This window comes from Larus michahellis, chromosome 4, assembly GCF_964199755.1.
Source record: "Larus michahellis chromosome 4, bLarMic1.1, whole genome shotgun sequence".
Lineage (NCBI taxonomy): Eukaryota > Metazoa > Chordata > Aves > Charadriiformes > Laridae > Larus > Larus michahellis.
The window spans coordinates 27,298,989-27,323,636 of record NC_133899.1 but is presented as its reverse complement, the minus strand read 5'-3'; positions in this window follow the sequence as shown (position 1 = coordinate 27,323,636).

Sequence of the window (24,648 nt, the reverse complement as noted above, 5' to 3'; positions counted from 1 at the left end):
CAATACAGAGAAACAGAGGCAGTAGTAGATCCAGCTCTGTCTGCCAGACAATTTGGGAAGGTCCATGAAAAGCTATTGAGCATTCAGTGCAATCTTCTTTCAAACTCATGGAAGATTTAGTCTTCTGCTGTGCCCTGCCTAACCTTCCATCTAACCGACTGCACTGTTGAAAGATTTTTCCTAAAAAAGCAAGGAAAAACTTCATTCTGAATTTAATCCGATTTACTCAATGTGTATGCTACTGTGTCACGCACACACTTCCTCACCCTTGACAGTCCCTATCTGGGTAACTTGCTTAACTACTCCCATGGTAAAGCATTGTTTTCCTTATGCCTAGTTCAAGTTTCCCTTCTTGCAGCTCGTGAACATTGCCTTTTTACCCTTCACAGGGCACATCTGACAAGAGTCTGGCCCTGCCTTCTCCATAACTACCCTTCAGGTAATTGAAGACAGTAATTGAATCACTCCTTCACCTTCTCTTCTCCTGTCCCGTTGTGTGGGGTTATTCCTTCTCAGGTGTAAAACTGCATTTCTCCTCGTTCACCTTGGGAGACTTCACACCACTGCCCTGTGACCCTGGTGTTTCACCCATCTCCACCCTCCCTTCCAGCTCATATCTCACCAGATTCAGTTATAATCCTGTGATGAGATTGTGCCAAAAGCCTTGCAAACCTCCCAGGCAGTGACAGTTCGTTGCTCTCCCATGATCCATGGAGACTTTTCACCACAGGCAGACATCAAGTTGGCCAGTTGCTACTTGTCTTCATACCCCTGTGCTGGATGTGCCCAAAGACTGCTTTGTACTGCTCCTGCCCAGAAGTGGTTTCTGAGACTGGTGGACAAGGGACAAATGTTTCTGCATAATTCAACAGTCCCCATAAATTTTGCTCCTTATTCATAGCCCGTTGTGTTGCAGGCATGGTGTTGACTCTAATGGCACATGAACTTTCTTTACCTTTGCTATGCTCGCCGATGGGCTTCTGTTCCTGGCCTCTTCATTTTGTTCTTCTATTTTGAGCCCACCTCGTCTAGTTTTTGCTGAGTTTGCAGATAACACTAAGCTCTTTTGGGGCACTCGGGTGCTGCACCAATGGCAAGGAACCCCAGAAGGATCTCCCCAAACCCAGTGTGAAGGGAAAAGGGTGGCAAATGGGCTCTGGCAGGGATCACCATATCTTTCTGTTTTGTAAGTTACAAAATCATTTTCAATCTATTCTCTTGAATCGTTATATTACCACAACAAAAGAAATGTTTCCCCTGTTTACCTACCAATGGCTGTGGTTCTTCTTTGGCACCACACCGGTACGTTCAACTTTGCCCATCCCGGGAGGAGCAAACATCCCGTTTGCTCTCAGCCTGGCAGCCCGGGCTGCTCCAGCGCTGCGTGTTGTTCACGTCAGGAATTCCTTTAAACTACGTCATTGTCCCCTTTTGCATGCTGTGCACAAACTCTGGTGCCGGGAGCCTCTTCAAAAGCAATTTAATCCAGTGAAGAATTTGGGGCTTTTGGTGGGTTGGTTTTTTTTTTATTTTAAATGCTGAAATTTTCAGCAGTTTGCATTGCTGCTGTTCGGCGTGGTTCTGTGTACTCCAAATTAGAGCTTGCTGTGTCTTCCATCAGCCAGGTCTGTTTTCCCGGCGTGTGTCTGGGTGCTGTGTCAATATGCACGTTGTCCAGGCAATGGCTGTCTTTCATTAGACTCTGTCTGGAACAGGTGAATATATAGATTTTTTCGCAAAAGTACATTTTGGGGACGGAGGGACTTTCAGGGCGACCTCAGAAATGATGCAAAAAATGGTCACGGTTATTCTTCCATCTGTCACTTACGTTCTTGCATATGGTTGTAATTTGCAGAGTAAAATTCGCCATTGACTTCACATGTCTGGTTCTTGTGGAAGCCAATAACATTTGCTTATATTTCTTCAGCAGAACTTTATTAAATAAGATTTTCAGCCTAACTAAGCCATTTCAGGATTTCGGCTTCCTGTCACCCAAAGATAAGTCTGAAGTGTAAAATGAGGTAATGGCCATAGAAATACAGACTATATTTATAGAGGTTTTTATAACTTCTGTATTGTTTTAATTTCAATTCTATTTTCTTTTATGATACACTTTAAAGTGGGAAAAAAATGCAAGCAGCAGTTACTGGGAATTGTGAACCTGATACATTTAATAAAATATTAAACTGCAAGTTATAAACGTATTACATATAGTGAAGAGTACAGCTAAGCCGTGGTCATTCAAATGTCATAAAACCAAAGTGTGCCCAGAGAACAACAAACTTTGAATATTATACTAGTTTATTACAGGTATAAACTTAATCTCCAGAAAACAGATCTCAGAGAAAACTTAGGCTTTTCAGAAAGGCCTTACCTTTTCCTGAGCACGAGGATGGCTTGTTTAGAAGGCAGAGAGGGTTGTGCGTCCCAGCAAAGGCAGGAGTGATGGTGCAGTGTGGGATTTACTCTTTGTCTTCCCGAAAAAAAACCCCTTCAGTATGAGCCTGCAAGAAGTGAATGCCTCAGTTAAGCAATGACATCTTTAATTTTATATATATATATATATATGTGCCGAATTAGCTGTTGGAAGAGACTGGTTACCTATTTCAGAGACTGTTTTTATAAATATTTCCTTCAGTGGCAGAGCTTATTTACAGTCCTCTTCCTTCTCCTTACTTCATCTCTTAGCACCCATTCCTGCCTCCGTTTATGTGTCACTGACATATTGCCAGTGCAGAGATTTGTAGACCTATAAAAGGACCTGAATTGAAAAGGAAAAAAAGTTATTACTTTTTTACATTGGGTTATCTCAGGGATCCAGTTCCAGCGTGACCTCACAAACACTTCTACCGGCAAAGGAGCCATGAACTCTGTCATGCAGCTGGAACGGCTGGAAATGTAGGGATTTTCTTAAATGTGTTGTAAACAAACACAGGCTTTGTATTGGTTTCTCATCTCAGTCTCGTTCCAGTTCTTATTATTTGTAGTAAACTTTGATTTTTCTCTCCATGCTCAATACAAACAAGACTGTTCTGAGGTGTATACTTGCCAGTATTCCACATTTTTATATAAACCTTCCTATATTATCTCTGGGATATGTGTGCTGTGTACACCGGAGCACAGTAACAGCATGGCTTGGTGCCTAAGTCGTCTTCTACTGGGAGAAAGCACCGGACCCTTGTGGAAAGGTTCCTCTGCTGCACAAAAAAACACTGCTAGGACGATTGCTGCCCTTCCTGGGTGTTTCGATGAAGGAGACCAGGCGTGACCAGGAGAGTGATCACACAGGGTCGGAGGAGTCCCTGCCGTCCCACCCGAGACAGCCAGTCTGGGGCACCCCAGGAAGGGTGCGTGGCAGATGAACATCACCCCAGCCTCCAGCAGCCATGCCATGAAGGCATCTGAGGCCAAAAATGTGTTTATGCATTAAGTAACCTCCAATAGATTTTTCTTCCATGAGGCTGAAGTCAGTTTTTGAGGCAAATGCTGCTTACGGCATCAGCGATGTTTGATGTTTGGTGGAAGCGGTGCCTGTTTTGCTGTGGTTGGTGCTGTCGCCCACCCTGCTCTGGGCTGAGCTCTGCTCACCGCTTGCTCCAGGAGAGCTCAGAGCCACCTCCGGACCAGCTCACCCACAGACTGAGGTGAAGGGACGAAGCTGTGAGCTCCAGCGTGGACGGGGGTGAGCTGTGCCTCGACGTGCCAGGCTTAGCACCAGGAGCACTGACCGGGGGGAAGCAGCAGTTTGTTCGTCTAAAGGAGTTTCTCAGCAGGAGTTCTGAGACTTTGGGGCACCTGTGCTTTTATTTGAGCTTTTGCTGAATCCCGGCTTGAATGTGTAGGAACCTGCATTCTGCCCAAACCACGTTTTCCCCAAAGAAAGCGCTTTTGGATGCAAGCCCAAGTGATTCCCCATTCAAGCAGCAGGCAGGTCAGATGGCACTGTTCAGAGGAAGGGAAGGAGGTTATTCCTGGCACACACAAAGAAGCAGTGAGATTCATTGCAGATTCGGTGTTCGTACGACGGTTTGTCTTTGACTCGGATCAATTCCTTGAATACATTTCCTGACGTTCTCACTTTAAAGTTTTTCTTTGGCTTCTGATATTTACTTGCCTTACCTGCATCTGTGTATTTCTAAGCCAGTTTGGGTACCAGAGGAGGGCATGAGGCAAATCAGAGATCCCAGAAAAATGAGCTGCTGTGAAAGAATGGAAGAAGGGTGGCTGTTGTGGCTGGAAAAGAGAAGGGGGCAGGAGGGATGCTGGCAGCCTGCACTGTGCTGTGGGAAGGGAGAGGCAGCTCTGTCTTCCCTTCCCAGCCCGCGGGCTCAGATGAGGCAAGGAGATGCGAGCGAGCTGGTAGCAAAATCTCACCCGAAGGCAGGAGAGGCTACTGAGGGATGTCGTGAACGCCTTCCATGCGGTGAAAGGCCAGGGGAGACACGTGTCCCTGAGGGACAGGTGGGGTCAAGCTGATCCAGCCCTGGGGCACCCGGGGGATCCAGCCCTTGCTGGTCCCCACGGCCCCCAGAGGCCCTGAGCTGCCCGTCTACGGCTAGTTCTGCACTGAAATTGGGCTCACGGCTCATACAGGAGCTGAGGGAGTCTGATCCCTCTCCAGAAAAAGGCCGATATTTGTAATCATTGGTAAAACTTCCAGACATAAGACAAGGAAAAAAAAACAGAGGAAATAATTACTTTATGTATCTCTTTCTTTATATCTTCCTTAAGTAACTAAAACAGTTGAAACAGACCATTGTAATTTGTAAAATTCTTCAGGGATGTCTCCTAGGGCAAATATAATATACAACTGAAATATCCCTCCATATAGATGCTAAAGATACACTTTTTACCTTCTAGTTATTTCCCACTCAGCTAATTGAGGATCCTTTTTTTTTCCTCCCATGTGAATTAATTCTCTGACTTCCAGGGATGCCTGTGCAAATGATCCTGATCAAAATCACAATCTGTTCGCTTCACCAGGACACATCTCTTGAGCCTGCGAGATTCATGCCTCAAACTTCACATCTCAGATTCTATTTTTATCCTTTATTTTAAGGAAGCGTCTCTCATCTATTTCATTTATTCATGAAATGGCATCTTCTCCTGTCCTACAGTGCCACAGTTAGTTTCCCTCACATCAGTTAGCATACACCTCTTTAAAACACTGAGTGCTTCTGAGCTGGTCAGAAAATGATCTCTCATTATCTTCTGTTAATGGATTTGAGGGTTTGGACAGGCTGCAGCATCTCTTATTAGCCCAGCTAATGATGGAAGGAAGAAGTATTGTGCAAGCCCTCTCCAGGCTGGCAGCACAAGCAGCAAACCTCTTCCAGCCATCACCCCTTGCTCACGGTGACAGCGATGTTCTGGTTGTCACCCCCGGCTTCATCTCCAGCACACTCTTTTACTGCCCCGTTGGGCTGTTCGGGCTGTTCCTGGGTTTGTGCTGCTCGTGTGGCTGCCCCTGGGCTTGGGGGTCTGCGGGGGCTGCCCCAGGGAAGGGGCAGCTGTTGACAGTCCCTGCCCAGGGCAGCATCCTGCATTCCCAGCCCGCTCCCAGGCAGGCTCCGCACATCCCCGGAGCAGCTGTGTCTGGAGAGAAGGGCGGTCTCGGCCAGCTGCGCGTGGGATAATCAGAGTTATCAAATCTGAGAGAGTTGGAGGGGGTTCAGCCTGGAGAAGAGAAGGCTCCCGGGAGACCTTCCAGCCCCTTCCAGTCCCTAAAGGGGCTCCAGGAAAGCTGGGGAGGGACTCTGGATCAGGGAGGGGAGTCGTGAGACGAGGGGGAACGGTTTTAAACTGGAAGAGCGGAGATTTAGATGAGATATTAGGGAGAAATTCTTTGGTGTGAGGGTGGTGAGCCCCTGGCCCAGGTTGCCCAGAGAAGCTGTGGCTGCCCCATCCCTGGAGGTGTTCAAGGCCAGGCTGGACGGGGCTTGGAGCAACCTGGGCTGGTGGGAGGTGTCCCTGCCCAGGGCAGGGGGTGTCACTGGGTGGGCTTTAAGGTCCCTTCCAACGCAAACCATTCTGTGATTCTGAGACTCCAGTGCTCCTCGCAGCTTTCCGTGCTTTAATGCAAGCAGAATGCACTTGCAGGAGACGGTATGTTTTTCAGGGTAAATTCAGTTCCCCACAAAATAAAAATGCAAACGACTGTGTGTAGTGTTACCATAGCAGTAACTCTATTTCCCTGGGGAAGGTGGTTCCAGTATAAACGAATCTGATGGGAGGCCTTTATGAATGAGCAATAATTCATTAGGACATGCCAATACAGTATTTCTGGCATATCCGTGCATCCTAACTAAACTACAGGCTCTGAAAATCCAGCTTTATCTGGAGCTGCACGAGGTTCTCCTGTTACCCTTTATAAGCCACATCCATAGGTGAAGTGTTTTATTTCAGGTATTTTGCCCACATCAAGAATTATGCATGTTCTTTTGCAGTTCCACAAAAGCGATGCCCATGAAGTATAGCGAATTTTAGGTGTGTTACATCAGAAGTCTTCTGCACAGCACCCAGGTTTCCAAATCACTGAGAGAACACCGAAGCCAATTGATTCAGACTAGTATCAGGAAATCCATCACTGCTCCAGCCAGGCTTCCTCTGTGAGCACCAGGCACTTTGTTTTCCATCGGTGGATGTCCTGTTATCTAAAAAATACCGTATTTTATGTCACCCTTGTCTAGGAAACATTTCCAGCAGCAGCCTGTTATCAGGAGTGAAGGAGAAGGGTGGAGGCGTTACAGCCAGCCTGTCGAAGGATCCAGACGGGACTGTGGTGAGTCCCCAGCACGAACGAGCGGAGGGACCAGGGTCCCACTCCCCCCACAGTGTCACCAGTCACAGGCGCAGGGTAACGTCCATGGAATGTCCCTCCCAGACAGAGCGCATCTCAGGCCAAACAGTGGCCTCCAATTGAAGTTTTAAGATAGTTACCAAAAGACCGTCAGAATTAAATGAATACAAGTTTAATGAGTCATTTTGTCCTGTAATAAAGGAGATTATGCCTCCTGTAATAAAGGAGTTACTGCAACCATACACCCAAATGAGACATATTTTTCCTATAGGTGTCTCCAGTTTTAATATGGTCTTGGAAAATGAGTTAAGGTATGATGTTAAGTAATTTTATTAATTCGGTTAAGTTATTCAAATCATATTTTACTCTACAATTTATTGTAGGCACAATCGATCTATGTCCTTATTTTCATTTTGAAGCTTAGACACAGGTGAGCAGTAAATATTTTAGTTAAGTTCACGTACTTAAGTAGTGAAGAGAGCTCGCAGACAGAAGTACCAAAGCTCTGAAATCATGGAACACCTGACAGAAAGAGTCTTAAAAAAAAAAGCTTCTTTTTTACTTCTGCCTTATTCGTGTTTTTCCTAAGCAGGAAATTACCCAAAATCAATAATGAGAGTTGCAAGGTCAGGAAGAAGACCGACTCAAACTTGGGTCTTAATTTCAGGGCCAATTTGCCTTGCATCCCAGTAATCTGTTATTTGAGTTTTAGCAGATCTGACAGCCAATTAATTATAAAGGAAGATTGGAGAGTGGACAGCAGCAGTGGCACAAGAGGATTCATCTTTTCTGTCAACTTACTAATGTGTACCCGTTCTCTTGGCACGGAAAAGAATATTTCTAGTAAATCTTTGTCCATCTTCCATCTCCAGAAAGGAAATCAGACATGACATTAACAATTGCCTCTGTATTCTCTGGGAAATGCACTCTTAAATCCAAGACATGGAAATGTATTAGCACTTCAGCATCTCATATTTCTTTCCAGCTCCGTGGTTCACGTTATATGAAAAATATATAAACAATTTCCCAAGAAAATCCGTAACCAGACAGTGTGTAAATGGGCAGGATACGTGCATGCCGTAAGGGCAGAGGAGGAAACAGAAGTGTACCACTTCCCGAAGCTGCTGAGGTCAGTAAGCCACAGAATTAGCAGCAGTAGAAGCCTATGTGGTTTGCATAAATTATAAACAAGTTTTGTGCATTGGGACAGGGCTCTTAGCAGCAACATTCCAATCGACAGAGCTGTCAAAGCAGAATATTAACGTGGCGGCTGATCATATAACATACTTGAGCTCTCTAGGAAAATCCTGTAGGCATTTTCAGGCTCTGGAAAGCTGAACGTACGGAATATTTCGCAGGCACTGTCATGCCCGCTGCAGTCTTTAGCGTCTCATCTGTTTAGTTTCACTCTTGGTGGTGGCGTGATTTATTGACCTCTTCCTGAGCGAGAAGGGAGCACAGCACTCCAAGGAGCAGCACCGTGGCTTTCGATAAAGGGTCGGTCTGATAATTATCTGACTTCACCGATTCTGAAGTCTCTCACACTTTTCCTAAGCTTTATTAAGGACAAAAGAGAATACTGAGATTTCTTCTCCTCATCTATCAGGAGGGTACGTGGAATGCTGCCTTATAAAAAAGTGCTGCAAAAGCTCCACCAAGTGAGAATTAAAAATAAAGGTACCACATACTTCCAAAGGGATGTTGTCCCTACTGTTAGCGTTTAGCAGTGGCAACGAGAGCCATTTTCTGGACTTATTGCCCAGACTCTTAGCCTGTTCGCTTCGTTTGTGTGCATTCCTAAATGGGAGGGAGGAAGGGAACGCATCTTCAGCGGTGTATGTTTCGGACAAAGAATTATCTCGCCTAGAACAGTGCATTATCTTCGCTAAGGCTAACGAATGTGACGTCATTAGTGCCCGCAAAACATCCCTGTGTCATTTCACATGCCCTGTACTGGTCTTTTTCCTTTCATCGTATCCTATATAAATTTTCTTTCCAATCTTTTAATGTATTAGCTAAATAAACGAGCCTAGGAAGCATGTAACTGTCTTCATTCATAATTCAGATGTTCTAACTGCTGGCAGGAAGAACAGAGGCTCTTTCTGGCCAGACTAACGACTGACTCCTGCCCATCACCAGCCCCGCTGAAGCCAAGCGGCAGAAGCACCTCCGCGAAGCAGCCCTGTGGTTCCGCCATCGATGCCCGCAGCCTCCGGAGGTTGGGGCAGGCTGGTTTCTGATTACTCCCCCCATTAGCACAGAGGACGTTACTTCCGCTTCTTACCACCGTCTCTGCATCCTCGCTGGCAGAAAACAGCCAGAGGTTGCACAAGAGCGAGCCGAGCTACCGAAACAAGGAGGAAAGGACGGAGCAGCACGGGAGTCAGCAGCGCGGGAAAACCCTCCTGCCGGAGGACGCAGCAGCGACTGGCTGATGGGGCAGGCCCCAAAGCAGACACCGACGGCCACGGGCATCAGCCAGTCTCCGCAGCGATAACGATATAATTTCAAAAATATTGTATAGGGTAAGGCATTTCTCTTTCCCTCTGTTTTACTTTAATGCAGGTGGTGCTAAAACGCACTCCCTAGGTCTGACATGATCATTTGAAAAAAATACCATGGGAGAATCTGAGAATCATGAGAATCCCAACAAAAACCGAGGGGGAAAAAAAAAAAAAGAAGAAGAAAAATAGGCCTGACATGAAAGACTGTGTACGAAGCCAATGTTTTACAGAGCAAAGAAAAGGTAAAGGGCTATCTTGATCACAATTTCCAATTTCCAGCAAGAAAGGGGACCTAACTTTGACAGAGAATTCTCCAACGTACTCAATAAAGGGCAAAAAATATCCAGGTGGGAAACGAAGCTAAATAAATCCTTGTTAAGAATAGTTTGGGGTTTGCAGGATAAAGGCCATTTTCTTACTTGTATACTAAAATAACAAGGAATAACACACAAAGAATTGCAATAAATTTTCCATTACTGGAATCCTTGAAACCGAATGTGATTTTTATTTTTTTTTTAAAGATGTGTTCACCTTGAAGCAGAACCACGTTAAGAGAAGTCCTACAGTCACAGCTACATGGGAGGTAATGGTTTGTGATCAAAATGGTTAAAAAAACCCTTTAATATGTGACTCTGATGGTCTCAGCTATGTAGTGGTTGCAGTGGGATGTGCTGAACCAGCTGAAATCCTCAGATCCTGGATGTGGCACTGCCACGCTTTCAATAGCCCTACACAGCTAAGTAGAATTTGAGGGACCTAAGCAATATTTGTCATATTAGCTGCCAACAGACCTAACAGGTAAGACCCTTGGGAAAACCAGCAGGTCCTGAGCTGTGGTGTCCAGAGAACTGGTCAGCGGTCCCACGCTGGGCTCCCTTTTCATTTCGGTCTCAGAATCCGCCCTCAAGATCCACAACACTGCACAGAACTGTTTTCTATGCGGGTCATTGCCGTAGGTGCCAGAGGAGGTTGCGTGATGGCAGACATGTCCCATGAGACGTGCTCTTTTCTGATGGAAATTTGAGAACTTTTGCTAGGCTATTGTAGTATCTCTCCCCCAGCCACTCTAAATTCTAATAATAGCCTGCAAATACCGGATAGGTTTCATTTAAATATATCAGCAATGGTTTTTAAGGACTCTGATAACAACTTGGCAATACAAAATAAACTAGTATTTGATCTGCTTGACAATGTATTGGAAATCTTAAGTTGATCTTAATTCATGACTGCTATAAAGTACAGTATTTGTTACTTCTACAGATTGCTCTATGGAAATATCAAGTTCAGTTTCTATGACAACAAGAGTCATAAATGCCAAAATTCTTCCTGCTCACTCTCCTATTTCAGCTTGAGGTGGAGTCTTTTTTTACCCATTCTTTTAAATTAACCTTTTCCTTTCCCCTGGAAATTAATAACCCAGACAGTACATGACTTCCCTTCTGTAGTCACAATGTCCCATTATTTCACTGCAGCCAAGCTGTGCCTGGAGAATTTGCAAAAACTTATATCCTTTTCCCCAGGAAATACTCAAATCCTGGAAATCTGATGGAAGGTGGCAAAAGGAAGGCCAAGGGTAACCTTACAAAAGCAGGGCTCTTCCAATGGCCACATCCCGTTTAGGACTGCGTGGTGGCAAGGCTGGAGCACACGAGTCGTGTCGCCGAGCTGGCTCCCAGCCCCCAGCGCATCCCTGCCACGACCTCCCCTCCTGCTCTGCGCTCACAGGGAAGCTGGCTGGTGCTGGAATGCAAAACCCATTTCCATCTTAATTATACAAAAAGGCGATGCAAAGTACTGCAGCCACATAGTTTATGAGAATACACAGGACATATATTACATAAGTGGTGGCAGAACAGGGTCTCTTATTGCTTCTGCAGGCTGTAAATTGTAGGAATCATTTTAAAATTCCTCTTGTATGTCATTTTTTTTCTCTCTTCTCTACAGTCCTGTCTCATTGCAGTTCTTCTCTGTGTGCTACAAAGGCATTCTGACTATAACTACAGTATTTCCCTGACTTTGAGCAGAATACATCGAGATAGGGGGCTCATGAAAATGACTCCCTTTACAAGAGAGTTCTGGAATGCAAATGGACCTTGACACGGTGCTAGCTCCTTTTTCCTCCAGAAAGGAGTCGTACTTTTAACAAAACCCATTTTCCAGATGTTACGTATGGCGGAAGGACTCGTGACGTTCAGTGCTCATGACTGAAGTAGGACGATGCCGCGGCTCGCAACACAGCACTTCCATTTTACAGGGCTTTTTTCATTTTTTGGCATCTGTTTTCGACTTAACAAGTTGGCCAGAGAGGCATTACTGCCCTAACCATGCTTCCATCAGAACAAACCAGGTTTTAAGCAGACTTTTGTCAGGCCAGTGCGGGGTACAAATGAAAATCCTCCCCACTCGGTCATTTCTCCATGACAGACTCTGTACCATAACTCTGCAGGCAATGAAGGCAGCCAGTCGCACACCTCGCTGTGTGAAGTGTGGCACATCACGCCATGCCGCTGTTCTGCCTGTGGACGTGAGTCTGTAGAGAATTTTCCAAGCCCGTGTGGCAGTCTGCAGAAGGCGGCATCCTCGTCAGAGGTACGTGCAGGCAGGCAGAGGTGAGGATCTCATGCGACATTAGCTTTGGTATTTGTTGGCTCCCGAGCTTGCATACGCAAGATGAATATTCATTCTGGAACAGCTCTGTGGGTGAGGCCAACACATCGGCTGTCAAAAAGTAGCATGTCTCAAGCTTCAAAGAGGTTATACAGGAGTGGAATTCAATGGAAGAAGTAAAATGTAGAATACAATTAATTCCCTTGTAAAAAAGCATCTGTAACTTAAGTAAGTAAGGCATTTTTTCCTAGGACGAAGACATTCCCTTCAGCCTTTGCTGTAGCGGTACCAGAAGCAGCCCCACCGACCCCACCCCGTCCCCAGTGCGCTCAGCGAACACCAACATTTTCATCGGTCTGTTTCTTAAGTGGAAATACAAGATGCTTGGTTTTTTGCCAGTAGTTCTATCGCTAGATGTAGAAACTCAGAAAAAAAAAAAAAAAAGTTGATACTGTTTATATTGCTATTTACATCTTTATCCATTCTTTGCCTTGATATCGTCCACTGTAAGCATTTAATTTGAAACCCAACAATTTTGTTTGTAAAAAATTCTTATTTCCTTACTGCATTGAATATCCCTAGGGGACATGTTTGGGAATTACTGGATGAAACTAAATTCAGCGACAACATGGCAAGCCTTTGAATCCAAATTATTTTATTCTAAAAATTACATGTCTGGTAAATATTCACTGTACAGCAGCTCCACCACGGTTTACCCCGGGTGTGCTCTGTTTCTGTGAAGAAATCTGGGCTGGGAGCAGAAGGGTTTGAAGGCAGCAATAGGGAGAGGTGAGAACTTCTTGTCATGGGCAGGGAGGAAAGTCCAGTTTTTGAGTGGGACTGATCAGCTAACGATGGCGAAGGTATGATGTGAACGTCTTCAATGCCAGAGGACTGCATTTAATGGTCCTCATTTTCGTGCTCTGAAACAGGTTTGTCCTCCTAGAAAAATCCAGTATATAGGAATTGCTTTTACATTTTAGGGTTTTAGTCCAATTTGGCTTAAAATCTGAACCGAACTTTTTTTTCTCACCACAAACTCTATTTTAAATCAGCTCCAGTTTACATTTATGTTTCCACCAAAACTTCCACTTCTTACAAAATCCGGTCCATAAAGCCTTCTCGTAAAAATCCTCAACCAGCATCAACTAAAATTCTTATCCACTATCTTTATGCTCATGAAACACTCCTTTTTTGAATACCTTCACATCAAGACAAAATTAGGTATTAAATTTATGGAGTTACGCTACATTTACAAATTTCGGTGGGAAGATTTACACGGAGCTGTGATGAGAATTACCTTTAGCCACAGACCTTATCCTCTGCATGAAAGTGCATGGGCATTAAAATTTTAGGATGTTCCGAGGGGGTTTAGTTTAATTTTTCCTGAGAACATAGGAACAATTGCAAATACCTCTTTGATGTGTTCAAAATTTTTAATGTCACCGTTTTAAGATTACTTCTACAAAGCTGCATTAAAATAGGCACGGCTCTTCAACTGCTGTGCTCTGGCATGACCTGGAGTGGCTGGCCTTGGCTGCCTGCTGGCACATCTCGCTGTACAGTGGCTGGCGGAGAAGAACAGAGGCACCAGGGGATTACTCAGGGTACAACTTCTCACACACAAGCACCTCTGAAATAGCGCACCTTGCTCTTGTTGCCTTCCTCAGTGGTGGGCGGAGCTGGAAGATGCAGGCATGTGTGAAAACACCTGGGAATAAAGGTATTTTTTTTAGTTTCCCTTACGCTACAAGTATACTAAGTCCATAAGAAATATTTAAAAAAAAAGCTATCACAAAATGTCAGGGAAAAAAATGAACCAGGTCTGGCTTTTTGCGTGGAGCAACGTAGGTAGGTGATGTTGCCAATGGACGCTGAGCCCAAAGCCAGACCAGAGAGAGCAGGGCTGGCAGAAGGAATCCGCAGGTGTTTGCTGGGCTACGGGGAATGAGTGGTGTTTATTGCACAGAGCTGCTGGCTTGCTTAAGACATATATCAGGTTAAAAGGCAGAGATATAGGTCTATAGCGGTAACTTGTTAAATTGAAGTAGTCTACTTTCAAATATCAAAAAAATCCTGCCTGGATTTTTCTCATTTTTCTCTTGAAGGAAATGCTCTCCAGTCCGCAGAAATGGGGAATCGGGGGTCTCGGGAGTGGTCATGTGCGGGCAACCCAGAGACAGGAGACAAAAGGCTGAAGTCCCAACAGATGAGGGGGCAACTGGTCCTCCAATAAGGCAGCTTCCACTAACGGTGGGACCTGAAAAGGAGAAGCAGCTCTTCGGAGCCAGTAACAAAAATGGATTCTAATGAAACCCAGGAGGAAAGGGCTGGCTTGGCAGTGGCAACGGAGAAGGAACAGGCTGGATACGCACCGATGTTGAAACCTGAACAGAGCCTTATCACAGAAGCACCACCCACCAACCAGCTTCACCCTCAGCATCTCCACAGTCTGCTCAGGGCCGCAAACGCTCCGGTGAGACAGAAGACAAAGGCTGCCTTGAATTCAGGCGTCCTGTGGGAATCTCAGTAGGGTCACATTTGCTACATACGCACAAGAGAGGCTTCAGGGAATTTGGCTCAGTTGAAGGGGTACATTTAGTGCAGGGATGACCCAGAGAAAAGCATGACAAGACTAACAGCATTATTGACCAAAAGCAGCCGAGTCAGGACCGCAGCTCTTCAGTCACATCCCGAGCACAAGGACAGCAGCAGGGGCGAGCCACACAAAATACTTAATTAACTCTGAGACAGGACATGTAAAATGAAAACTACTTTGCCCCCAGAAAATGCAATCAGACTTCGCTTTTTACAAGGCACAAGGCCTTGTTCTTTATTTTTTAATGTAGATTTATTCTGGCAAAGAAAAAAGAGTCTGATAGGATGACACAGTACTTTAAAATGACACGTTGCCTCACATGCCCCTCACATGCATGTGCTGCATGCAGATGGCATGGGATATATTTAACATGATACTGTTACTTGATGCTTTCAAACATCTGAATTCCGAATCTTGCTGTGCCTGAAGTGTTAATTGCTGCAGCTGAACAGTAATTTCTCTCGATGTGTTGCAGCAGCCAGCGTGCAGGAGAATTTTTACACTGAAGGGAACCAGGTGAATTAAAATTTGATTTGTGACTTGTTTGTGAAGTATTTGATGTTCAAGATTTTTTTTTTATTTATTTTTTTTTAATGTTAAAGTTATCTCCTCCGCCCCGGGACCGGGGTGTGGAGCGATGCCGTGTGCCCTGGGTGAGCCAGGGCTGGCACAGAGCAGCCCATCTGTTCAGCAGCGCCGCAAGCTTTCCTCCTTCCCGGCTCCTCACCCGGCTCCAAGCGTCCTGGTGTGGCCAGCAGCACCCGGGCCTTTGGCCACTGGGTGAAAGGACAAGAGCACCCAAAGCGAGACTGAAGTTTCTGATCAGCACGAGAAGGACACAGAGCTGTTGGAGCGGGGCCAGAGGAGGCCCCGGAGATGCTGGGAGGGCTGGAGCCCCTCTGCTGTGGGGACAGGCTGAGAGAGCTGGGGGGGTTCAGCCTGGAGAAGGGAAGGCTCCGGGGAGACCTTCCGGCCCCTTCCAGTCCCTAAAGGGGCTCCAGGAAAGCTGGGGAGGGACTCTGGATCAGGGAGGGGAGCCATGGGACGAGGGGGAACAGCTTTGAACTGAAAGAGGGGAGATTTAGATGAGATCTGAGGAAGAAATTCTTGGCTGTGAGGGTGGTGAGCCCCTGGCCCAGGCTGCCCAGAGAAGCTGTGGCTGCCCCATCCCTGGAGGTGTTCAAGGCCAGGTTGGACCAGGCTTGGAGCAACCACCTCCCACCTGGCTCTGCTTAAGCAAATCCCATGGGACACGATCCTTGGCAGGGGACATGGCAGCTGTGAAAATGATGGAGCTGCCCCCAAACGTCTTCCCACAATCAGACCTCGTTGTTTCTGCAGTGAGGAACAGGCAGTAATGGAGGCGGCTATACAGGAATACCCAGAGCTTTATTCAATGCAGGGTGACACCAACCGGCACGGGGAAAAGGCTGACCCACCACAGCAAGAAAAGGTCCTGCTCCGCAGCCGTTTTATTCTCGGTGCCCGGACACCCTCGTTAGCACACTCGCCCCATGGGGCGTGCGCCTGGGAACCAACGCGCTAGGAGAAACCCCAAACTAATACTTGCAAATTGTATTACATTTTACCTGCACATAAAGCTGGTGGGTTTTTTTAACTTCACTTATAAAGAAATTTGAACAAATAATTTTGGGGGGGGGGGGGGAAATCACCATTTTTTTGTTCTTTCATTCTTTTGGAAAGGGGAGAGGTTCAACCAAGCTGCAGCAAGGAAAGGCAGTAATTCAGTGCAGGAGCAAACGACCTCCTGAGGGACTCGCGAGGGAGCAGGAACAATTCTTCCCCTGCTCTGGATATACCTCTTTTTTTCAGTCGTTGCACTCAGGCCCTTCTGGGGAAAATATTCGGTATCTCGGAGCCTCCAGTCCTTTGTCCATGGGCAATTGTCTCACTCCTCTACAAAGCTTTGTCAAAAAGGAAACTTCTCTCGCTGTGCTTTTCGGTACACGGTCTCAGGGGAGTGGTGTTGCTCCAGGGATGATATTTTTGTGTGCTCCAAATCCCACAATATGGCGCCTGGTTTTGCCTTATTTGCACATAATAAAGGTGCTGTTGAGAGGGGAATTTAGTGCTCCACCTCCATCCTTAGTGTTTTTCTGTCTTTTGTGCATACGCAATAATTTGTACTCTGAGAGATGTGCAGTGACCTCTTTTTTCAGTGCAGGAAATGTTTTCATTAAAAATAAAATAGCAGATACATCAAGACATTTCCTCCCATAAAGCCTCACGTTCTGAATATAAAATAGGGGTGGCCAATCTCTACAACGCTTTCTTATCCTGCTGTGCAGCTGAAAATGAGAGAGCGAGTGCGAGGGAGGGAGGCTGGGCTATTGCATAACACAGATAGAGCAAACTTTATGGGTGGCTCTGTAATTTCCATAAATAGATATAATTAATAGTAGTAATAGTAACAACAAAAATAACGTCTTTGAGTCATATTCTTTTTTTTCAACATAGTAGTGAAGCAATTCGAGGAACAGGTCAAGATTTCCAAGAGCCTGTGGAATATATCTATATTCTATAAATCTATAAATCCAGACACAGCAGCAGAGGCAAAGCCAAAGGCGAAGACAAAGGCAAAGCCTGTCCCGGCTCCGCTCACCTTCTTGTCCCCATTCCTCGGCTGCCGTCGGGCGCAAAGAGACATCTGAGGTCGGGCAATCCTGTTGCTCTCCGCAGGACAAGCGCACTGCCATCGCCGGCACAAACGCCGAGACCACGTCAGGCGATTTATTCAACAAGAGTCTTCGCCTGACTCCTCACGAGGCAGCAAATGCATCAGCAGATGCTGCCGTGAAGCAGCTTGCCGCGGCGCTCGCAGGACAGAGGGACCGGGACTTGGCTCAGCGCATCCTTTGACGACGCGAGTCAGTCCACTGAGGCCCAACAGCAACACATATGTGCTTAAAGTGAAATATTTTTTTTATAATATATTCCGAATCAGGACCTGCATACAGTTTAAGACCAAAGAGCTCCATTTTCATAGCTATTTGCTGTGGGCCTTGCATTACATTTCCTTTCTAGCTGAAGGTATGTAGTCTCATTTGCCCTGTGAATATTTATAACCGTGAATTTAAATGATCTCTTTTTCAGTAAAGACGTTTAGTAGTCTAAGGCTGGTTCAGTCATTTGCTGGAAAATATTCACAACGTGAACACAAAATAGGAGCAAAAAACTATGAAAACAAATTCATGGCAACATTCCAAAGAGCACACGCAGCATACTTATCAGTTCATCTGATCAGCTATTGTCTTACTGGGGCACTGACTAAAGCACAACTCAGAAGGCATGAAAATTAGTTATTTCCACCATCTTGAGGAGACGGCATTAGCATGCTGACACTAAACTCGTGGCTTCTGTAACTAATATGCCTTGTTGGTTACAAATTGCGTTTGAAATATTCTGAAATGTTAGAGTTGGCTGAATTATCAAAAAAAGCAGAATTGTTAATATTTTTACAAATAGAAGCTGTCAGGTTTGTTCAAGATGATTCACAAATTCATACCACTCTTTATCTGACAGAATTCAGATCACTGCCAAATAATGGGCATAATAGCTCACCAGTCCCAGAATTTTCCATTAATTTAGGGTAAATAATAATTCAGCTGAAAAGTCACACTGCTAATTACTCTGACTTAAAGAGCATTTCAATTACCTAATTGAAGAACTGAAATAGTGCACTCAATTTAGGTGGTCAGTCACAGTTCAGAAATAATGAATAGTAAATGATTAATACACAGCACAGAAACAGTCATAATCTGAAAATTATTCCTTTGAATAATCTAGTGGATAGTCGGCAACAATGGACACTTGCAATCAATTAAAGGAGCTGGCTGCAAACTTCACATTGGAACAATGCTCCCATGGAAAATACAGTTTTTCACAACATTTTACCCAAAATGCTTTTGGTCCGCTAGGAAGGTCACACAGATGTTTTATTGCGGGCTGCTTTACCCCAGAGCCGTGTGTTTGACTGGTTTTTTTAATTGTTTTTTAATTGATAGGAGGCAACTTTTCTTGGCTCAGCCAGCTAAACTTTTAGTGGCATTTCCATAGCAATTTATTCTCCTGGTGGTGGGGTGCCAATGCAGGGTGGGCGCCAGGCTGGAGGACGCAACCTGGTCCGGTGGGAGGTGCCCCTGCCCAGGGCAGGGGGGTGGGACGAGATGGTCTTTAAGGTCCCTTCCAACCCAAACCATTCTGTGACTCTCCGCATCCGCAGGCTGCCAAAGACGAGATGGGGAGCTGGGGAGAGCCAAGCTGCCTTGGCAAGATGGGGTCTGAGATGTCCGGCAAGAGATCTCCTGGGGAAAGGTGGCAGCTAGAAACAGAACCCGAATTCTGAGGGGAATCCTGCCCTGCGCAGCGCAGCGGGTGCGGAGCTTCTCCTGACTCGGTGCCTGCGCTTCGCCTTGGTCCGGGAAAGGAAAACCCCCCTCTCCAGGGCGAAGAGGCCAATGCTGCTTTTCCTGAAAGGCTGGTGCCAGTGTGCCTCTGGAATATTGAAATGCCACCGTTGTGTTGCAAGAGGGCATTTTGCTTTCTAACAGAGCAGAAACCTGGATTATGATGGCTGTATTTTGCCATATGGCGTCCTGAACTGGCCTGTGGAAACAGGGCATGCTGCACAGGGGTCTAAGTACCCGCTTCCAGTTCAATTGCTGGGGGGGGGGAAGATTTGTCCCCCCGAGTGGCGGCATTCATGCTTGGGTGCTGTGATTCATGGCATCGCATCTGGACGAGGCCACGGAAACGCTGGAAGCCAAATGTGAGTTGAGGCGGAGGGAGCTGCCAGCCGGCAGTGTCCTGCCCCCTCGGCGGTGGCGGTTACGGGGGGGGGCTTTTCTGTCCTTTGAGCTTTATGAAAGTCGAAGTGTAGATACCCTGCTGGGTTGCATAAAAAGCAGCATTAAACCCAGTCGGACTACTCCGACTTGAACAATTTTTGGAGAAAAAACCATGTTTTTATCCCAAAATAAAAATCTGCTGCAGGCAGGAGAGGAGGGTGGCTAAGGACTGGTAAAATGGACTGTTTCTCCCCAGGCTGGTGAGCCGGGACCTCTCCCAGTGGTGATGCTCAGGCAGCCCTGCGAGCCCTCCTCTGCCGGGCTGGTACCTTGCACGAGGATGTCCCCAACTCAGGCAGGAGCTGAGGGAGCACTTTTTGTGCAAATTTTATGTGCAAATGACAAAATGGCCTACTACAAATAGGTCCAATAAGCACTGGGCTGTTTCCACGCAGCCCTGGCTGGTCCTGCCTGGCCCATCCACACAGACGGTCCCGTCCCCCCGTGATGGAGCATCTCCCCATGGGGTTTCCTCTGCCCCAGCCGAGCCGTCCACGAGCCGGGTCAACCACGGTAGCTGTAAGCGGCACTTCCAGGGTTCCCCAGCTCCTGGCGGGGGGCACAAGTGCAGAGGAAGCGCTGCCAGAGCCCTCAGCATCACAAGAGCCCCCCTGTGCCCCACCATGTCCCCGGCGTGCCCCCATGCCCAGGCCAGCCGCCAGCCCCAGCCAGCAACAGGAGAGCAGCAGATCTCCCAGCAGCTGCCCCGGGCACATGGCAGTGTGGTTAATTCTGGAAACACAGCATGCCAGTGTTCCTAAAACAGCTCTGGTTTTTCCCCAGGCAGCATTTGCAAAGGGATGTTAACACAGACGTAGGCATTGATGGGATGGGGCTGCGGCTGCCCTGACACCTCCCGTGGCCAGAGCTGGGCTGCAGCGAGGAGAGAAGGGCAAAGGAGCCCGAGCTGCTCCCTGACAGCCCCTCTAAAGGGGCTTGGTGTTCACTGCTGGGGGGTCCCGGGGCTGCTCCAGGCTCAGACTGCCGAGAAAAGTGCAGAGTGATGAGAAAGAGCCTTGAGAAAGTCTGTAAGCAAGGTGAGAAAAGAGAAATTACAATGATTGCAATCGCCGTCAATCACTTCCAACTACTTACCATCAAAATTGAAATAAAGGCGGTGTTTATTTCTCATATGTACCAGCTGATGGCTCGTAGGTACTTGTGAATGTTAAAAGGTACTGTGTGTCTCGGACGAACATCCCTCCCCCGGGCAGAGCAGGCCGGGGCCATCGGTCTCTGGGCTACGGCTGACCCATCACTCAAGACACAGCGAGAAACAAATGCAGAAGTGATCTAGCTATTGTGTCATTTTGTAATTGCTAATCTCACAGAATTAGCGATTAGAATTAGAAACGGTTTGGGTTGGAAGAGACCTTAAAGATCACCCAGTGCCACCCCCTGCCCTGGGCAGGGACACCTCCCACCAGACCAGGTTGCTCCAAGCCCCGTCCAGCCTGGCCTTGAACACCTCCAGGGATGGGGCAGCCACAGCTTCTCTGGGCAACCTGGGCCAGGGGCTCACCACCCTCACAGCCAAGAATTTCTCCCTAATATCTCACCTAAATCTCCCCTCTTTCAGTTTAAAACCGTTCCCCCTCATCCTATGGCTCCCCTCCCTGCTCCAGAGTCCCTCCCCAGCTTTCCTGGAGCCCCTTTAGGGACTGGAAGGGGCTGGAAGGTCTCTGTGGAGCCTCCTCTTCTCCAGGCTGAATGCCCCCAGCTCTCTCAGCCTGTCCTCACAGCAGAGGCTACAAGGCTGCTAAGAAGGCTGCAAAGTTTATTATTGGAGAGGGCGGCTTTTATTCAGTAGGTGACTATTTGTTTTCATATAAAACAACACTTTTGAACAGAATGAAAAAATAAAAGTAAAGACCACTTTCTAACTCTGCTAGTAGTGATAAATTTTCAAAATGCCAAACACGTTAAGGAGAAAAGCTTTAGGGAACTGAGAGGACTGTATGCGCTTAAGCCACAAAATACCTTTCCCTACAAGCAGTGCAAAATGCTGGGAAGTAATCAGTTTGTCATAATTAATATACTTGAAGCTATAAACCTTTCAGAAGCGTGAATCGCTGTTTAACTCCAAATCCCATTTAGCTGTTACATCAGCAGACGCTGTACAGCCGCTTTTTTTAGGAATGCTTAGTGTCAGCCCTGTCATTAGGGGTGTGAACCTTCCTCCGGGCTCCCCCCGTCTCCCGGGGAGGTGGGCGAGGGCTGCAGGCTCCATCCCCCATCCAGCCTGGGACCGGTGACTGGACATCAGCAACGACACCTTAATAGCTATCTGAATAATAAACTAAGTCAGTAAACAAGTTACGTAATAATTAATTACTTAAATAAGATATATATATAACAAATAAACGAATAAGTATAAATCTATGTAAATAAATAAATAGTAATTATTAACTAAACTAAATCAGTAACTAGTTACCATTAGCGACTAAACATTCACAACCGAAGCACAAAATTAAGCAAAGAGATGAGTTAACACTGTTCTGAAAATAGCTTCATTCAGTGAAAAGTGACCTTCAGATTGGTCAAAATATATTCAAGACTCTTGCTACATCTCCCGATCCTCCCCAGGGAAAAGGCAGGCAGGGAGGGAAAAATCTTACAGCAGAAATGTTGCATTCCAATTACTCAAAAATAATAAAAAATAAAAAAAAATATTCTGAAACTACATTTTAAACTAGAGCGTGCCAAATTTCCATTGAAAGTATGAATGCAAGAAAACAAACCCAAAAGCACGCCACGTCCAGTTTCAGAGAAAGCAACCCAGAGACGTCCCAGCTGCTCAGCGCTGCGAGCAAGACTTGCAAATTCTGTTCTTTTCAGCAGTAAGTCAGATAACCGGGTCTTGTCGTTATCTGTTTATATTTTCCCTTCCTTCAGAATTTGTATAAATTATTTGCCGTAGCAACTCCCAGTAATAATAAGTCATACAGTTTAATTACATGTTGCATGAAATTATTCCAATTTGTCAGTTTTCATGTTCTCACATAAGAAATTCCTTTCAAACAAGTCATACCTTCCAGAAAAGGCATTCTCTTACACTTTTATCTTAATTATCTCCCTAGTTATTGTTTGAAAATCGTTGCCGATAAGCTGAGAGGTGCAGGTGCGGTGCCAGGGCTGGCTGACGTTCTCTGCTTTGCAGGGCCCCCCCCGCAGCCAACCCGGCCGGAGAGCACAAGGCTGGCACACGACAGCACGTCCTACAACTCACAGAGGAAAAGATGAGCTTCATAAAAAAATCGGAGGTTTTGCAATATTTGGCCTCGGTGTACGCAGGGATCTTCTCCAGTGCGAGCGCAGCAAAGAACAGGATGGGGAACCCTCTGAAGGCAAAATCATTGGCTGAAACTGAGTGGTAAACTAAAGAGGAATGAAACGCACTGATTGACCACAGAGTATTTTAAGGAGCTTTCTCTCTGTGCAGTTCCATGAAACTCTGTGGGAAACACCTACCGCAGGGACCAACCGTAGGAGATCTGCTCGTTACACCGCCACAGTTTCCCACCCACACCACTGTCCTTTTCATCACTTCTGTTCTGCAGCCCAGACGTTTTACGTCTCACCGCCCCGAGTCCCAGCAGGGAGCAGAGTGGTAAACCCTGCCCAAGCCCTGCACCCCGTCGGCGGGGGAGTCACCGGTCTGTAAGTGCTCAGGAGAAGAAGTCAAGTGCGAAAACCGGGGATCACCAGAAAACAGCTTCTCGAGAACAACGCAAGAACAAGAGGTAGCCAAGGTGTCTATGCAGTAGATAAAGGTTATTTGCTCAGAGGCAGCAGTTTCGTGTGTTTTGCCATGAGGTAAGAATAAAGGACTGCGCGTATGAGCGCACTAATCCTTTTCATGCTATTTCTGCTCCTTGGTGTCTGTCTAATCCATTTAAGCAGAAAACCAAACACACATGACTCCGGCAGTGGTGGGGACTTGGCTCCCACCGTTGCCGTTTTTTCCTCTTTGGTGGAGCTTCTTCCGCTTGGGTCATCTCTGAAGCGACTCCTACATGAAGGAGGTGCCTCTGTGTCCCTTAAACATATGGGGACAGGAGGAGGAGGGCTCCTCCTGCCCAACACCTCTCTCGGGATGACAGAAGTGTTGGCGCTCACTCACCTTTTGGCCCTTCGAGCTGCCCCGCAGGCCCATGGACGTTGTGCAAAAAGGTTCCTAAAGTGTCTCAAGAAACGCAAGTACCATTTGTCACGCAGACACTCTGGTGCCTCTTGCGTGAGCCACAGGAAAGCTGGAAATGCGCTGTGGTTAGAAAGCTTTTTTGTCTTTGAGTTACCCAAGGCCCTGGCAGCACTCAAGGCACATCTTGGCTCAGTTCTGTGAAGTTCAGGAGAGCCTTGACTGCTTGTTCCTTAATGTTATCTAGAAACCAGCACAGCTGATGCTGGAGGTGCAGCGCTGTCATGAGTCACCACATGAGGAAAACCAACTTGACAATCAATTTGGCTTTTTCTTTGCTACTTACACTGATGCGTCAGAGACGGGTACGCAAGGAATTAGGCAAAAAGTATGTTTCAATTTAACGCGCTGTCAGAAAATGACTCTGCCCTCCCCTTCCTGACAGTACTGGGGCTCTGCCGGGACTCCCCTCCCTGCCCAGTACACCCCAGAGCGGGGCTAACGGGGACGGCTTCTGCTGGGGCCGTGCCAGCCCCTGGGTTCATACATCTGTGTCTAATACAGACAGCGCTTCCACAGGGCCTCTTCCAGTTGTTTAATAAAGTATATTATTAGCTGTCCTTAACAATAAAACTCCTTTTCTTTTTGCTATCCCGAGTTCCCTCAAGTGCTGCCGGAGACACAGCCTGTACCCAGCAAAGCAGGGTGTCTCGATCCTCGGGCACAGGCACGAGTCCCTCCCTGGACGGCAGCTTTATCATTCGGGTAAGACTGGTTCCCAGCCGCGAGCAGAGGGGAGGTCAGTGGGGGATGGAAGGGCTTCCAGCCCCTTCGTCATTGTCCTCAGCTTTGGGCCAAGGGTGGAGACCACCTGGGGCACTGGTTCACCCATCTCAGGGGGCTTATGGCTTCTTGGTGGACCTCTTTCCTGGGAGACTTAAAATAGCTCTTCCCAACTCAGATTACTCAGATCCTCACTGCAGATGTTTACCATTACATGGGCACTTTAAATTCCCCCCTTCTTTTTTTTTTTTTGCCCCCTCACCCTAAAGTTTTTATTTTATAAAAATAACAACTACTGTTCCTCCCGCTTGTTTCCATCTAACACTGGACCTTGCAAATCACAGTTC